This window comes from Tenrec ecaudatus, chromosome 17 (genome assembly GCF_050624435.1).
Source record: "Tenrec ecaudatus isolate mTenEca1 chromosome 17, mTenEca1.hap1, whole genome shotgun sequence".
Classification (NCBI taxonomy): domain Eukaryota; kingdom Metazoa; phylum Chordata; class Mammalia; order Afrosoricida; family Tenrecidae; genus Tenrec; species Tenrec ecaudatus.
Window position 1 is genome coordinate 61,154,576 of NC_134546.1, and position 10,337 is coordinate 61,164,912.

Consider the following 10,337-nt stretch of genomic DNA (forward strand, 5'->3'; position numbering starts at 1 on the left):
GAGGCCTCACCAGGCTGGGATCTGATGGAGAGATTGGATTCCCTCCCTATGCTTTCATACATCTTCATGTTGATGTAAATCATCTAACTACCACAGTGCATCAACCTTTGCTTTCTTTTAAAAATGTTTATTAATCATTGTATTGGGAGCACTTATAAATATTATAATAATCCATAATTCAATTAGATCAAGCATAATTGTACAATTGCTGCCACCATCAGTTTCGAAACATTTTGTTTCTTCTTGAACTCTTTGATAACAGCTCCCCTTGATCCCCTCCCAACCATATCCTACCCCACAGGAACCCCTATTATGATGTTATATATTATTATTATTTATTACATTTATGTTTTTGCCATATCTTACACCATCCCATGTATCCATTAACCTACAAATCTGTTATTCATTCTTCTTGAGTGGGGTTATACAGACATTATTGCTATCAGTTCCAGCTTCTCCCTCCCTCCACACCCCACTTCCCTTACCCTCAAGGAATCAATACTCCCATTACTGTTTCTGAAGGGTTTATCTGTTTTGGCTTTTATGCATCAAACTATTTCAATTATACAAATGAACCTCACAGGTAAAACTAAGACCATAATAGTAAGGGGAGGAAATATTAAAGAACTAGAGGATAGTTATGCGTTTCAACAGTGCTGTATTTCACTTGGATAGATCATCCCTTCCATGTAGCCCTCCTATGAGGAACTGTCCAATTATCTTACAGGTGGGTTCTGGGTCTCTACTTTGTCTATGCTTCTTCACATTAATCGGATTGCTTGCTTTTGAAATTCTGATACCTATTTCTGTCGACACCTCATGATCACACAGGCTGGTATGCTTCTTCCATGTGGGCATTGTTGCTTCCCTGCTAGATGGTCATTTGTTTAACTTCAAGCTTTAAGACACCAGATGCTATATCTTTTAATAGCTGGGCACCATCAGCTTTCTTAACCACATTTACTTATACACCCATTTTGTCTTCTGCAATCATGTCAGGAAGGTGAGTATCATACATTGCCACAATATTAGAACAAACCATTCGTGTACTGAGATAAGATTTAAGTAGAGGCCCAAAGTCCATCTGCTTCCTTGTTGTGTGTATATGTGTGTATACACATGCACACAAATATACCTATCAAACATGACTACGCATGTTACACCACCTCCACCCCCCATCACCATCAATTTTAGATCCCTGTCCCTGTCATTATTGACTCACCACTCCCCTCCCCAACCCCTCCTTTCCCATAGTGCCACAACCCCACCCCAGAACCATCAGTCCCATTGCTGCCTCCTTGGGATTGCTTATCTTCTATCTTTTTTTAATAATAAAGAAAAATGAATAATAAATAATAATAAATAAAATTTAAAAGTTAAATTAAAAACAAACAGACAAAAGAAAGAACACCAGCATACAGACAGCCACCAGACTAACAGGGATCATGACATAGAGCCGCCTTCTCCATAGGTCCATGTTGCCATTCTTGCAGTCTGGGATGGAGCCGCTCATCGCCCACTCCACCCGCAGCCTTTTACACCTGAGACTTTCAGCGTGGCCTTCTTGTGGGTAACCCCTAACCAGTTCAGGCGGGGTGCAAGTGCTGCCCCCGGGGTCAGAAGGCCACACTCTGGGCTCCTCGGGGACTTGGTTGCTTTGCTCCTAGTCTGTCCCCACGAGGGCGGCTCAGACGGTCATGCTCCCTGAACTGTATCTCCAGGCCTGTCCGCTGCAACACTGTCATCCAGGGAGAGGCCGGCCCCGTCATCTCTGGGAATGAACTGCTCCACTTGGGAATATTGCTCTCGTGGATTGGCACGCCGGAAGGACCCCCGCCCTCCCTTTCCTGTGGAGACACAAACACTACCCTCCCATTGGCTTGGTGTGTGCCCTGATCCCCCATTGCCTTCGTTTTCCTCCCCCCCCCCCACTCTTCTGTGGGCCTTAAAGGCCTATGGGCGGAAGGGGGGGGGGATGGAGAATTTGCCTTTCATCGCAGGTGCTGTCTGCATCTGCTGTTGACATGTGGATCTTTGGGTTTGGCCTGGCTCATGCCAGAATAACTGGCGTGTTTTCCCTTATGTCCGTTCTACTGTTTGAACTTACCTCAGTGGACTCATGTTGTGCTTGCCCTTTTGTGCTTGGCTAACTTCACTCAGCATAGTATCCAACTCTTTCCATGAGATGAGGTGCTTCATCATTCCGCCATTACTTTTTAGCGATGCTCAGTATCCCATTGTGTACCAGAGTTTTTTGATCCGTTAGTCTATTGACAGGAATTTAGGCTGTTTCCAATTCTTTGCAACTCACATTGGGAGCCGATGACTGACTGTAGTCTGCTTATTTCTTCTGGGTACATACCCAGTAGTGGGATTGCTGGGTCATATGGGAACTCGATTTCCATCTGTTTTAGGTATGCAAAATCACTTTCCATAGTGGCTGTCCATATCTACAAGCCCACCAGCAGCAAATGACAGTTCCTATCTCACTGCATCCCCTCCAACATTTATTGCTTACTGTTTGTTTTTTTCAATTGGGCGATTGGTGTAGGTGTTAGTTGGTATCTCATAGTTGTTTTGATTTGCATTTCCTGGATGGCTAATGTTCTGGAACATTTTTTCATGTGTTTATTGGCCATCTGGGTTTCCTCCTTTGTGAATCTTCTGCCCACCTCCTCAGTGGGCTTAGTCTTTTCTTGGTGTGAGCTTGCAGGATTCTGTAGATTTTAGTAATCATCCCTCTGTCTGATAGGTCATTACTTTTTCCCCGTCAGTGGGCTCTCATGTTACTCTTGATGAAGTCTTTCCATGTGCACAGGCGTTTTATCTTTAGAATGGCCCACTCATCTGCTTTGTCCTCTTTAGGGTGTATATTCTTCCTAATTTCTGGTAGCCCCGGTATTCCCTGTGCTTGGGTTCTTAGCTTTATCCCAATCCTCTCATTGATGAATCTAACAGTTTGGGGTTTTACCTCAAGGTCTGTGATCCACCTTGAATTTGTTCTTGTGCATGGAGTGAGGTAAAGGTCTTGTTTCATCCTTCTGCAGACTAATATCCAGTTTTTTCCAGCATGATTTGTTGAAAAGGGCATCTGCTTCCCATTTGAAATTTCGGAGGCCATTGTCAAAGATCAGTTGTCTATCTGATGCTCTTTTTATTACTGGATCCTCTGTTCTTATCCATTGAGCTGAGCATCCATTGTTGTACCGGTACCATGCTGTTTTCACAACTGTGGCTGTACAATAAGTTTCGGAGCCACTTAATGCAAGCCTGTCCACTGTGTTCTTCTTGGGGAGTTCTTTGCCAATCCTTGGCTTCTTCCCTTTCCATATGAAGTTGCTAGTCATTCTTTCCATTTCTTTGAAAAATCATGTTGGAATTAGTATCAGGATTGTATTTAATTTATATAGTATCTTGGACAGGTTTGACATCTTTACAATATTAAGTCTTCCTATCCATAAGCATGGGATACTCTTTTCTAATAATCATTTTATTGGGGGCTCTTCCAGCTTTTATCACAATCCATATATACATCCAATGTGTCAAGCACATGTGTACATGTTGCTATCATTTTCTTTCATTTTTCCCCATTTTACAAGCATTTTAGTGATTTATTTACAATTAGCAATGTAGGGAACATATTTTTATGTTGATAATATATAATTTTTGTCAATGGCCATATGTATTTCAATGTACATCATACTTTATTTTTCTTATTTTATTAAATACTTTTGAATAATAAAATACTTATCACAATCCATACATTCATCCATTGTGTGAAGCACATTTGCACATATGCTGTCATCATCATTTTCAAAGCATTCTCTTTTCACTTGAGCCCCTGATATCAGCTCCCCATTTCTTTCCCCTGCCAACCCCCCTTTCCCTCCCTCAGGAACCATTGAATAAGTTATAGATTACTATTTTCATATTTTACATCATCCTCCATCGCCCCTCACCCTCCATCATCCTCCATTGCCCCTCACTTTTCCATTGTTTGTCCCCCTGGGAGGAGGTCATATGTTGATCCTTGTGACTGATTTCCCCTTTCTCCCCCCACCCTCCCCTAATCCTCCTGGTATCTCTAGTCTCACTGTTGGTCCCGAGGGGTTTATCTATCCTGGATTCCCTGTGTTTCAGACTCTTATCTGTAGCAGTGTGCATGTTCTGGTCGAATCCAATTTGTAAGGTATAATTGAGGTCATGTTAGTGGAGGGAAGGAAGCACCAATTCTTCTACTTGTGAAAATCCCTTTTGGTTTCTTATATTAACGTTCTATAGTATTCTTCATACAGATCCTTTGTTTTTTTGGTTAGGAATATCCCTAGTCACTTCAATTTACGCTTGGCTATTGTGAAGGGTACTACCTTCTTGATCGCTTTTTTTGTAATCCCATCAGTGGTAGATAGCAATCCAATGGACTTTGGATTGTTGCTCATGTATCCTGCCACTCCACCATAGTCTTCTATTGTTTCCAGCACTCCTGTTATGGAGTCATTGGGGTGCTCAATATATAAAACCATATTGTCCACAAATAGCAATAATTTTACTTCTTCTTTCCCCAAGCATATATCTTTGCTATACTTGTGTTCCATTATGTTATTAACTAGGACCTCCATGACAATAGTGAGTAGAACGGGGGACAAGGGGCATCCTTGTTGGGTCCCCTTTTTCAGTGGGAATGTTTTCATTTTTTTTCTCCATAAATTGTAATCCTGGCTGTTGGTTTTCATATATAGCTTTTATTATATTAAGGACATTTCCTTCTAATCTTATCTTCTTGAGTGTCTTGATTAGGAATGGGTGTTGAATTTTGCCAAATGTGTTTTCTTAATCTACTGATATTGTCATGTGGTTCTTAGCATTTTCCTTGTTAACTTGATGGATAATGTTGATGGTTTTGGTTTTTGAATGTTGAACCATCCCTGCACCCCTGGTATGAATCCCACTTGGTCATAATGGATTATTATTTTTATATGCTTTTGTATTCTATCAGCCAGCATTTTGTTGAGGACTTTTACATCTATGCTCATAAGAAATATCAGCCTCTAATTTTCTTTTCTTGTGGGATCCTTGCTCAGCTTTTGTATCAGTGTTATACCAGCTGCATAAAATGTGCTTGGGAGTTTAGCTTCCTTTTCCATGTTCTGGAAGAGCTTGTGTAGGCTTAGTGTCAGCTCTTCCATAAATGCTGGGTAGAATTCTCTTGTGAGCCCATCTGGGCTGGGGCTTTTTTAGTTGGGTGTTCCTTAATAAATTTATCTTTCTATTGATATAGATCTATCTATTCAGTTTCTTGATGTCCATATGAGAGAACTAGGACAGGATTTGTTTTTCCAGGGATTTGTCCATGTACTCCAAGTTGTTGAATTCATTAGTCTTTCATGATATTGTGTAATTAGTCTTGTAATTTCATTGAGGACCATTGTAATTTCCTGTTTCATCCCTTATCTTGGACATTGACGTCTGCTCCTTCCTGTTTTTTGTTACATTTGCTAGCAGTTTGTCAATTCTGTTGATCCTTTCAAAGAACCAGCTTTTTACTGGGTTGATTTTTCTGTAGCATTTTTGTTTTCCCATTCGTTTATCTCCTCTCTAATTTTTATAATCTTCTTCTTCATTAGATGGATTGTTCTGTTGACTCTGTTCCAACTACTGAAGGTTTTATGATAGTGTATTGACCATAAGTCTCTCTTCCTCCTTCATATGTACATTTATCACTATCAAGCATTCTCTGAGTACTGCCTTTGGTGTATCCCATAGGTTTTGGTATGATGTTTTCTCATTCTCATTAGATTTCTAGAAACATCTTAATTTCGTCTTATTTGGGCCACAACCCAGTCCTCTTTCAGAAGTACTTTGTTGAGAAGTATGTATTTGTCCTTATTTTCTTTCATTTATTTCCAGTTTTATGGCGTGGTGGTCAGAGAAGGAAATCTCTGTGACCGCTACATGTTTGAACTTATTCAAGCTTGACTTGTGCCCCAGCAGGTGGTCTATTACAAATACGTGCTACATGCACTTGGAAAGAATGTTTTTTGTTTTTTTTTTACTTTGGGTTGAGGGATCTGACTATCTCTATTAGGTCCAGTTGCTTGACTGTAGCATTTAGTTCTATAGCCTCTTTTCTCAGCTTCTTTCCCACTGATCTTTCTTGGAGAGTGGTATACTGTAGTCTCCTACTATGATTGTCCATCCTGTGATTTCTTTTTTCATTTTTTGGGAAGATTTGGTTGACAAACCTGGTGGGTCTCTTATTGGATGCATATAAGTTTATTATGCTCGTGGGCTCTTGGTCTACTCTTCCCTTAAACATTATATAGTGCCCAGGCTTATCTCTTGTTATGTCCTGCACCTTGAGATCTGTTTTATCAAAGATTCGAATTGCAACTCCTGCTTTCTTTAGGTTGCCATTCACTTGATATACTTTTCTCCAACTTTTAGCCCTCAACCTTTATTTGTCTGTGAGCTTGAGATGTGTCTCTTGCAGACAGCAGATTGATGGGTTCTGTTTCCTAATCCAGTCTGCTAGTCTTTGCTTTTAATGGCTGAGTTCAGACCATTGATTTTCAGAGTAAGTACATGCATCTGTGGGTTCTTTCCTGCCATCTTGTACCTTTTGTGTTAAGTATTTTCCTACCTACCTCCTTAGCTGTGTGTTGTGTATGCGTGGAGGATTCATACTTACCTTCTCTCCTCTGTTGAGTCAAAGAAGATTTTGGATTGCATGTAGTGCCATGACTACTGGATAGTGTTGTACTATGCGGTGGTCTCATGCTTATGTTTAACTTTTTCTTGGGTTTTTAAAAACAGTGGTCTCATGCAGGACTTGTCTTTGTGTTGACCTTCTTAACTCTGCATAATATCATCAAGGTTCATAATGCTGTGAGCTGTTTCACAGATTCATTCTTATTCTTTAATGCTATGTTGCATTACATTGAAGGTCCCTCTGTTTTGTTTCTCATTTCAGTTATTGTCCCTTTTTGTAACAATCTCTCTTATTTTTAGATGACCGTTATGTTCTTGCATTATTTTCCTTATTTCTTTTTGTTCTTTATATGTTTTCCTTTAGTTCTTTAATTTTGTTTAATGTTGTTTCATCATCTTCTTTTATCCTTGCCCACAAGCCCCCAGTTATTTGGTCATCCCTAGATGCATTTTCATTCTTTTTCATGTCCATTGGGCTAGCTCATTGTTTTCCTGTTCTTTAAGCATCTCTGTGGCTTTTTTTTTTTTTTGGTTTGTTTGTTTAAAGGTGTTAACAATCTCAGTCGCCATCCTCCATTGTTTTTGTTTGCCCTGCTTTCTGTAAACATCACTTATGTGGGCAGAATCTTTGTTTGCCATTTCTTCTCCTTCTCTGTGATCATTTCTTCTCTCTCCCTGGTTTAATTAGGATTCAAAAGTTCCAAACCTTAGTTTTATATTTTGAATTTCTCTGAAACACACCAGAAAAAAAACACTCCATTGTTCTGTTTACCAACTGGTACCACCACTCAGCCAAGTTATTTTGTCCATCGGGGGAACAGTCCTTTCTTTGGTTATCACCAAACCAAACTCACTACCATGCGGTGGATTACAACTGTGTAGAACAGAGCAACTGTGTAGAACAGAGTAGAACTTCCCCTGTTGGTTTCTGAGACTGTGAATCTTTATGGGAGTAGAAAACTTCATCTTTCTCCCATGGAGTGACTGGTGGTTCACTGACCTTGAAGTTAGTAGTCCAATGCACAGCCCACTACACCACCAGGACTCCTTTATTATCCCCTACAAGTTGTTCGGTCTGTAAGCTGAACAAACAATCAGTGACACTGGCTATATGAAGAAGAATGCTGCATCGGGATTGGAGGAAGAATTATTAAAACCTGAGCTATGCAGGTGACACACCAGGTGGCTGAAAGTGAAGGATTTGAAGCCCTTGCTGGTGAAGATCAAGGATTCCAGCCTTACTACAGATTACAACTCAGTGTGAAAAAAAACCCCAAATCCTTACAACCTCACGATAAATGGAGAAAAGATTGAAGTTGTCAAGGATTTTGTTGTGATTGACTCCACAGACACAGCCATTGCTCATGGAAGTTGCTGTCAAGAGATCAAACACAATGTTACACCGGGTAAATCTCTGCACGCCACCTCTTTAAAGTGTTGAAAAGCAAGGATGTTACTTTGAGGACTAAGGTGTGCCTGACCCAAGCCATGGTATTTTCAATTGCCGCACATGTGTGTGAAAGTTGGATATTGAATAAGGAAGACTGAAGAAGAATCAGTGCGTTTGAATTGTGACACTGGAGAAGAATATTGAAAGTACAATGGACTACCAAAAGAGCAAACAAATATATCTTCGAAGAAGACAGTGTTTTGCTCTGCTGTTCATAGAGGGAGTACTCTGCATCAGAATCAACTTGATAGCACTTAGCAAGTTTTTAATTTTAAATTAGTTCAAGATATTTTGTTATTTTCATTAATATGTCTTCTGTGACTTATGAAATATTTTGAAAATTATTCTTTGGTTTCTAGATATTTTTATTTTTAAAGATACATTTGTTATTTATGTCTAACTTAATTCCCTGGTGGCAAAAAGCATGTCTTATATGATTCTAACTCTCTGAAATTGGTTGAAACTTGCTTTACTTAATGTCCTGAAGAATGTTTTGTTTAATGAAGGTTACAGGTGACATGAAAGGAATGTATATTCTGTAATTTTTGTTGTAGTGTTCTATCAAGATTGATTTGATAAGATAGATTAATAGTGTTGTTTAAATATTTTATATTTTAATTAATTTTCTGATTGGATCTGTAAGTTAATGAGAAATTATGTTGAATTCTCTAGTTCTAGCTATAGATTTGTCTATCATTCTATTTTACCAGCTGTTGTCTTAAGATTTTTTCGAACCATGTTCCACAGTCATTGATTTGGAATCAACTCCATAGCAGTGAGAATAAATTTGCATTTTTAAAAATTGAATTTACCCTTTTTTTCCAATATCGGATACTAATATAATCATAGTACTCTTCTTTGGTTATTAGCATGGCATATCTTGTCCATTCTTTCACAGTAAATTAAGCTTTTGTATTTCAGTGTGTTTCTTGTACATATCATATAATTGTTTATTTCCCATTTTTTAATGATTTATGTGGTTGTTTGTTTCTTAATGGAGTGCTTGGTTCATTTACACTTAGTCTAATTATGGAGTAAAGTGCCTTGGTGGTGCTGTTGGGTAAGTGTTGGACTGCCAACTGCAAGTTCGGTAGTTCAAACCCACCAGTCTCTCTGCAGGGGAAAATAAAAGGGGCGTCCTGGTCCTGTAAGATTTATAGCCTCAGGAGTCTTATGTAGGGTTGCTATGAGTCAGAATTGACTTGATAGTAGTGAGTTTGGTATGTTTTATTTCATAATTATGCAGTAATTAAGTTGGCTCTCAGTCTACCATCTTGACATTTGTTTTCTATTTTTCCATTTATTCTTTTTCTTCCCCACCATGCCTCGCATATTAATCAATAATTTTAATATTCCCTTTTCTTTTTGTTTTTACTTTTACTATCAATCTTTTAACAGTTACTTCTTGAAAATAAAAAATCTATTGTTAACCTATTATAGTAACCTGAATGTCACACATAATGCAAGAATCTTATAACAGTTTATCTCCCTTTACCACAATATACATCACATTCTTTCTGATTTTGTATTATATATCTGTATTCTATCAATTCTACCACATTTTAATTCCTACTTATGTTATAAATTCTTATACATAGTCAGTATTCTTTAATATTTGCTAGTCTGTTGTCCAATGCGATGATCTTGGATGAATTCCCTCCACCTTGCATAGGATTTCTTGTAGGGTAATCTACTGATGCAGTCTACCACTATTTGTTTATCTGCACTTTTTTTTGACTTTCACATGTTTATGAGTGTGTACATCTGTAATGTACTAAAGTGAAAACCTACATTAAAATATACTTTCATATATGCTTATATATTCACACATACATAGAGAATTCTTTGGAAGAATTTGTTTTCACTTTTAGCGATTTAAAAATGTTATTCGATTATCTCTGATTCCATACATTTTGTCAAGAAATCAACTGCTATTTTTATTGTTTTTCCCCTAAAAATATATTGTATCTTTTTTTTCTCTGGCTACTTTGAAGATTTTTTCAGATTTCTTACTATTATATGCTTGTTATCTTTGTATTGCTGGGGGGTTGTGAGGATACTTGAATATGTGACTTTATCATTCATGAGGTTTGGGAAACTGTTAGACAGCGTTTCAAAAGCCACTTATGTCTTGGTCTCTCACTTGGTCCAATTACATGCATGTAAGACTTTTAGACTC